The following is an 8,696-nucleotide window of genomic DNA, read 5'->3' on the forward strand; positions in this document are numbered from 1 at the left end:
TGAAAACCCCCTGGTCCAACCTCTCTCTCTTCATTACTTGGTTATGAAAACCCCCTGGTCCAACCTCTCTCTCTTCATTACTTGGTTATGAAAACCCCCTGGTCCAACCTCTCTCTCTTCATTACTTGGTTCTGAAAACCCCCTGGTCCAACCTCTCTCTCATCATTACTTGGTTCTGAAAACCCCCTGGTCCAACCTCTCTCTCTTCATTACTTGGTTCTGAAAACCCCCTGGTCCAACCTCTCTCTCTTCATTACTTGGTTATGAAAACCCCCTGGTCCAACCTCTCTCTCTTCATTACTTGGTTATGAAAACCCCCTGGTCCAACCTCTCTCTCTTCATTACTTGGTTCTGAAAACCCCCTGGTCCAACCTCTCTCTCTTCATTACTTGGTTATGAAAACCCCCTGGTCCAACCTCTCTCTCTTCATTACTTGGTTCTGAAAACCCCCTGGTCCAACCTCTCTCTCTTCATTACTTGGTTATGAAAACCCCCTGGTCCAACCTCTCTCTCTTCATTACTTGGTTATGAAAAACCCCCTGGTCCAACCTCTCTCTCTTCATTACTTGGTTCTGAAAACCCCCTGGTCCAACCTCTCTCTCTTCATTACTTGGTTATGAAAAACCCCCTGGTCCAACCTCTCTCTCTTCATTACTTGGTTATGAAAACCCCCTGGTCCAACCTCTCTCTCTTCATTACCTGGTTATGAAAACCCCCTGGTCCAACCTCTCTCTCTTCATTACTTGGTTATGAAAACCCCCTGGTCCAACCTCTCTCTCTTCATTACTTGGTTATGAAAAACCCCTGGTCCAACCTCTCTCTCTTCATTACTTGGTTCTGAAAAACCCCTGGTCCAACCTCTCTCTCTTCATTACTTGGTTATGAAAACCCCCTGGTCCAACCTCTCTCTCTTCATTACTTGGTTATTAAAACCCCCTGGTCCAACCTCTCTCTCTTCATTACTTGGTTCTGAAAACCCCCTGGTCCAACCTCTCTCTCTTCATTACTTGGTTATGAAAACCCCCTGGTCCAACCTCTCTCTCTTCATTACTTGGTTCTGAAAAACCCCTGGTCCAACCTCTCTCTCTTCATTACTTGGTTATGAAAACCCCCTGGTCCAACCTCTCTCTCTTCATTACTTGGTTATGAAAACCCCCTGGTCCAACCTCTCTCTCTTCATTACTTGGTTATGAAAAACCCCTGGTCCAACCTCTCTCTCTTCATTACTTGGTTATGAAAACCCCCTGGTCCAACCTCTCTCTCTTCATTACTTGGTTCTGAAAACCCCCTGGTCCAACCTCTCTCTCATCATTACTTGGTTCTGAAAACCCCCTGGTCCAACCTCTCTCTCTTCATTACTTGGTTATGAAAACCCCCTGGTCCAACCTCTCTCTCTTCATTACTTGGTTATGAAAACCCCCTGGTCCAACCTCTCTCTCTTCATTACTTGGTTATGAAAACCCCCTGGTCCAACCTCTCTCTCTTCATTACTTGGTTCTGAAAACCCCCTGGTCCAACCTCTCTCTCTTCATTACTTGGTTATGAAAACCCCCTGGTCCAACCTCTCTCTCTTCATTACTTGGTTCTGAAAACCCCCTGGTCCAACCTCTCTCTTCATTACTTGGTTATGAAAACCCCCTGGTCCAACCTCTCTCTCTTCATTACTTGGTTATGAAAAACCCCCTGGTCCAACCTCTCTCTCTTCATTACTTGGTTCTGAAAACCCCCTGGTCCAACCTCTCTCTCTTCATTACCTGGTTATGAAAACCCCCTGGTCCAACCTCTCTCTCTTCATTACTTGGTTCTGAAAACCCCCTGGTCCAACCTCTCTCTCTTCATTACTTGGTTATGAAAAACCCCCTGGTCCAACCTCTCTCTCTTCATTACTTGGTTATGAAAACCCCCTGGTCCAACCTCTCTCTCTTCATTACCTGGTTATGAAAACCCCCTGGTCCAACCTCTCTCTCTTCATTACTTGGTTATGAAAACCCCCTGGTCCAACCTCTCTCTCTTCATTACTTGGTTATGAAAACCCCCTGGTCCAACCTCTCTCTCTTCATTACCTGGTTATGAAAACCCCCTGGTCCAACCTCTCTCTCTTCATTACTTGGTTATGAAAACCCCCTGGTCCAACCTCTCTCTCTTCATTACTTGGTTATGAAAACCCCCTGGTCCAAATCACTGGCTCTAACCTCTCTCTCTTCATTACTATTATGAAAACCACCTACACATTTGAATGCGTGTTGACTCACATCCACACCAAGGTCCAGCAGGTACTTGACCACACTGATCATTCCACTGGAGGCTGCAGAGTGGAGAAGGGTGTAGGCCTTCTTGTCTTTACAGGACACCTCTGATCCATGAGAGGCCAGCAGTTTCACCACCCCAATGTGCCCTATGGTAGAGAGAGAGGGGGAGGGATAAAGAGAGAGAGAGAGAGAGAGAGAGAGAGAGAGAGAGAGAGAGAGAGAGAGAGAGAGAGAGAGAGAGAGAGAGAGAGAGAGAGAGAGAGAGAGAGAGAGAGAGAGAGAGATAGTAAGGGGGTTAAGAGAGAAACAGAGATACAAACACAGAGAGATAGGCAGAGAGAGGGAGAGATAGATTAGTTTACAGTGGTACACAGCACCATAAGCAACACCTACATCATGTTAGTACAACTGAAAACATCTAATCAACCTACTTAGTACATGATTCTGACATAATAACACACTAGACGTGGCTCATACAGCTGAGCTGTGAGACTAACACACAGTCTATTCATTCATTCATTGGTATAAAGGACATTAGTCAGAATGTAAATGATGTGGTAAACTCATCACCCATGTAAGCAGCCCAGTGGATTGCTCGGCAATCCTTCTTGTCAAAGGCATTAATGTTGGCTCCTCTGGAGAGAAGCAGCCTCACCATCTAACAGGGAGAGGAGAGAGAAACAAAACACAGGTTGAGGAAAACTAAACAGCAAAATCCGCTAAATCTGGCTTCAAAGCCTTCCCTTTAAAATTATATATTTTGTATTCACAATTAATGAAAGATAACATGTAAAGACATGGTACATTTCTCCCCTTTTAGTCCCCCTTTGACCTCCCCCTCCCCCCAGAATGCCTCCAAACACATTTAAAAAGAAAGGGAAAGTAATTGAGTTACATGTCAGAAAACAAAACAAAAGTATACAACAACGTTACTTCAAGCAAAAATGTAATAGCCTAACAATTTCAGGTGATTAAGTGATTTTATAGGCCTATATAGCAGTAATCTCAAGGTGGGGCCAAGAGTACTAATCTGGAGGAAGTGTTTGGAGCTGTTCAAAATAGGATATCATCGGGTCCCAGGAGGAATAAAATGAGTTGGTTGACCCTCGAATGGTAACTTCATTTTTTCTCATTTTAGGAACAGCTTCAGATCTTTGAGCCAAAGAGAGGCTAAGGGAGGATTGATAGATTTCCAATCCAATAAAATCCTTCTGCGGGCTAACAGGGAGGCAAAGGCAATGGCATCTAGCTGTCTATTGGTCAGAGAAGGATTGTTGTTTGGTACTCCAAAAATAGCAATTTCTGCACTAGGCTGCAACTTTATATCAAATGCTTCAGAAAGGGTTTTAAATAGTGGACAACTAATCTGCCAGACGGGGACAGGACCAGAACATTTGATTAGTCCCATTATCACTGAGTACTGTGGATGATGGTACATCAAAAGACAGAGGTGGGATACCCTGGTCAGGTGGAACAAACAGCCTACCACTCCCAGTGCTTGCAAACTCAGGACTAGCAAACACTCTACTCCCAGGAGCTGACTGTACAATTGGTGTAAATGGAAGGACACCCATCCCTCTACCCACACTAAAATCCCCAGCATAACATGTCTTATGGATTTGAGAATCTTCCATGGCTCAACAGAGCACTAAAATACAATGTAATTTAGTGCATTCAAATACCCCAAAAAATAAATGCAAAAAACAAATTCATCCAAAACATACAAATAAGCACGAATACCTGTATCTAATGAATATGCTACATTCACTTTCACTGTTTACAGTATATATTCACTTACAGTAAACCATCAACAAATTCACATGCGCATGTCGTGCACCTCATCCACATGCACAGCTCCGGCGGTCGGCTTGAGCTGACCAGTCGGCAGGTCACGTAATTAGGACACTGCCACAACTGGAATTCTGATGGTTGGATAATTTTTATTCGACCTGCACACGAAGAGACAACACACAATATGTTAGCTCTTGGTGCAGCCACAGCTCTCGGGCACCTTGCTAGTTGAAGGTCAGGCAAAAGAGAACAGGTGCTGCATGCACACATTCAGTGCCTAACAACACACTATACAATACAAGTAAAATGATATACAACATAATTCTGACAAAATAAAAGACATAACTGCACACCACGAGACAACACACAATAGGTTAGCCCTTGGTGCAGCCACAGCTCTCGGGCACCTGCGTGAGCACATAGAAACTCACTCAAACACTGCCCCAAATACTCCCGAGTTACAATAGGTACCCTAATTAGCGAGCTCGGTGAAAGTTGTTAACATACATCTTTATATTGTCCACATTGTAACAAAACCTGTAGTTGCGTAACAGCACTTTGTGTAACTTTACCACAGTTTTATATTGACAAATTATGGCCCCAAGGACAACATACCTTGCTAGTTGAAGGTCAGGCAAAAGAGAACAATAAGAGGGTACATAAATACAGATAACCCGCGATGGACCAAACCAAAATATATACAACTTTTACAATTAGGTGTATTTGCAATATAGATACATAAAAATGTTTGTACACCAAAAAATAACATTAGCTATCCAGCTGTAATTAAATAAAAAAAACGTATTGAATTATTATTATTATTATTAACTTATTAACATCCCCTCTTGACCTGGCCTACTTGAACTGTCCTTGTGTGCAATTTGGTGCATGATCTAGGGGAACAACATCACACTACTACACATATAATTCAAGTCATACCTTTATTGTCATTCATGCTCTTATTTTTAACCTAGTATTTTTGCAAAAGTGTAACCTGCGTCAATTCTAGGAAATATTGGAATAACGTGCTTAAGAGGAGCCCTGACACGCACAACAGGATAGCACAACTACCACATTTTCAATTGACAATCATTGATTTAAATGGATGTGGTCAATAGATTTGTATAGGCATATCTACTAATTTCATTTAACTTGTAAGCCAAGGTTGGATTAGTAGGTCTATGCAACATGCACCTGGATAACCGCGTCATGAATCGGAACGGGCTCCAACGTCCTCATATACACATTATGACAAAATAAAGATCTTAATATTTCACGAAATAAAGACATAGAAGAAAACAGGTTCTAGAAACTCAATTTCTCCATGGCAATAGAATGTAAACATGTAAATTGCGCCAAACATATCCAAATATCGCCTACAACTCAATTCTCAGTGCAGCATATTGGACGACTCCACAGGCATTGATCATTCGCGACTTTAAATCATTCCTGTTATCTCTAAAGCATCCCGTATATTTATAGCGCTGCATTTCGTCCCCCTCTGACCATGGATAGGGTTGGGAGCATTCCTGAGTTCACTTATGGTCCCACTAAGGTAATCTTAGGAGATATTCCTTTTGGCATACTGTAAATGCCTGTGCATAATGTACCTAATAAAGCATAATTATTTTAATTATCTTCAAAGGAATTCTGTAGAAGCAGCCTTTATTTGCAGACTCTGCAGGCCTGCTGGGAGGAAGCATATTACAATAAACAGGTAAGATTCATCCCACAAAAACAGTAACCACAGAAAAAAAGAGATAGATTTAATCCCAAAACAAGAGTTTTATTTCAAGACAGTTTAGAGAAGATGGTCATAAGAGTTTTTAATATCACTTGCAAATTGTGAGACATGAGCAGTTGTGAAATGTTGCGGGAGGCCCTTCTGAAAGCACATTATATGGTCTGTAACGAACCCTGCAGTCTGAGTCGGTTCCTGTCTATGTTACTAGTTTTCTGCTCGGGATCTCCAGTTTCCCGAGGGTTCTGGAACGCTCCCTGCCTGTTTGCCGGGCAACGTTGCTAGGCGGGAGCTCTCTTGATTTCCGCACCTGCATCCCATCAGCAATCTGCACACCTGGTCCTGATCATCACCCTTCTTAGGCTCTGTCCTAACATCCATTCCCTGCCGGATCGTTAGCCATGAACAGTATGTTTATCAGAGGATCAGCCTTAGAGCTTATAGCGTTAGTTTTGTTGTTTTGCACCTTGTTTGCTTGTTGTATACTTACCTCCGTTTTGTTCCATCTGCAGTCACTCGTCCGGAACCTTCACCCAACCTCTGCCTGATGGTCGGCGGCTGCCGAGCCATTATTGGACCTACCACTGCACCCTCAACAACTCATCCACGCCGCCCGCTCTGTTCCCTGGATTATTCAGCATCACTCGTGGATCTGTTAAATAAACACTCACCTTTGTTTCAACTTACCTTGTCCTGGTCTGCTTCTGGGTTCTGGCTTTGAAAACCGTGACAGAACGATCCGGCCAGTAATGAACCCAGCGGACCTGGACTCTGTTCGCCATGCCATTACCCATCAGGAGAAGATGTTGGGCCATCATGGCACGGTACTACAGGAGATCGCGTTGTCAGTTCGGAACCTTTCTACCGGTCTGACGGAGGTCCAGAACCAGCGCAAGTTTCCGGTGGAGGATCCACTACCGGTTTCACCCATCTCGCCTGCTGCTTCTGGAGCTGTGTCCTTCCGTGAGCCCAAGGTTCCGACGCCGGATAAATATGAGGGGGAGCTGGGAAGATGCCGTTCTTTCCTTATGCAGTGTGGGTTAGTGTTCGATCTACAGCCCTACTCTTATGCCACAGACAAGGCTAGGATAGCCTTTGTGATTGAGTTGCTGCGTGGTCGAGCGCTGGAGTGGGCTTCAGCCGTTTGGGAACGACAGGACCCCTGCATGGCTTCATACCAGGGGTTCACGGCCGAGATGAGGAAGCTCTTCGACCATTCCGTCCGAGGGAGGGACGCAGCTAGGCGCCTGTTTTCGCTTCGCCAAGGAACTCGCAGCGTGGCTGACTTCGTGATCGAGTTCAAGACGTTGGCTGTGGAGAGTGGGTGGAATGAGGAGTCTCTGCAAGCGGCCTTTTACCAGGGTCTGTCGGAGCAGCTCAAGGATGAGTTGATCTCCTATCCGGAGCCTAGTGACCTGGACAGCTTGGTAGCCTTGTCTATTCGGGTGGATAACCGAGTCCGAGAGCGAAGGAGGGAGAAGCAATGGGCCCCGTCCAACCGATCAGCTTCTCAGGTTCCAGTCGGGTCGGGGATTGGACCAGAATACGTCGATCATCGTCCACCACACAGGATTAGTGGAGAGGTCCTGTCTCCCGATTCTGAACCCATGCAAGTGGGGCGGCACGGGTTAACCAAGGAGGAGCGCCAACACAGACGTAGGACTAACTGTTGCCTCTACTGTGGTGGTTCGGGACATTACCTCGCCACTTGTTCCCGGCGGTCGTCAAACTGCGCGGCTCGCTAAAGTTGGGAGGACTTTTAGCGAGCCAGTTTCGACCTCTCAATACCTCTGTCAGACCCCGTTTCCCGGCTACCCTTATGAACAGGAATCAGAGCTTAGCGATTAACGCTTTTATTGATTCAGGTGCCGATGGAAGCTTTCTTGATGCCGAGTTGGTGGAACAGCTGGGGCTTTCCAAGGAGCAATTGCCGGAAGCCATTGAAGCTACCACTCTGAACGGCAGTAGTCTGGCACGTATCACGATGAGGACTGAACCGGTTAAGATGCTGTTGTCGGGGAATCATTCTGAGAGGATTTCATTCTTCATTCTGCCGTCTTCCCATGTTCCTCTGGTCCTTGGATACCCCTGGCTGAAGGAACACAATCCCACGTTCGATTGGGTGACGGGCAAGGTAACGAGTTGGAGCCTTGAGTGTCATGCTAACTGTCTCAAGACTGCCTGTCCCCATTCGGTTCCCAGTCAGGTGATTGAGGCTAAACCCCCAGATTTGTCCCTGGTTCCCGAGACATATCACGATTTGGGGGAAGTGTTCAGTAAGCAGAAGGCTCTGTCACTCCCTCCCCACCGACCATATGATTGTGCCATCAACCTGTTCCCTGGAGCTGTCTACCCCAAGGGAAGGTTATACAGTATCTCCCGACCTGAGCGTGAGGCTTTGGAGACCTACATCAAGGAGTCCCTAGCTGCTGGTCTCGTTCGTCCCTCGTCATCACCCCTGGGGGCAGGATTCTTCTTTGTGGGTAAGAAGGATGGCTCTCTTCGACCGTGTATTGATTATCGGGGGTTGAATGACATCACGGTCAAGAACAAGTATCCCCTGCCCTTGATGAGCTCTGCCTTCGACTCCTTACAGGGTGCTACGGTGTTCACCAAACTAGACCTACGCAATGCGTATCACATGGTCCGGATCAGAGAGGGGGACGAGTGGTTGACGGGTTTCAATACACCGATGGGTCACTTCGAGTATCAGGTGATGCCGTTTGGACTGACCAATGCTCCAGCGGTATTCCAGAGTATGGTGAACGACGTCCTGAGAGATATGATCGGTCTCTTTGTGTTTGTTTACCTGGATGACATTCTGATCTTCTCGAAGGAACCTTCCGACCACGTCCAGCATGTCCGACAGGTTCTGCAGCGATTGTTGGAGAATCGCCTGTTCGTGAAGGCCGAGA

This window comes from Coregonus lavaretus, assembly GCF_964263955.1.
Source record: "Coregonus lavaretus genome assembly, contig: HAP1_SCAFFOLD_496, whole genome shotgun sequence".
Lineage (NCBI taxonomy): Eukaryota > Metazoa > Chordata > Actinopteri > Salmoniformes > Salmonidae > Coregonus > Coregonus lavaretus.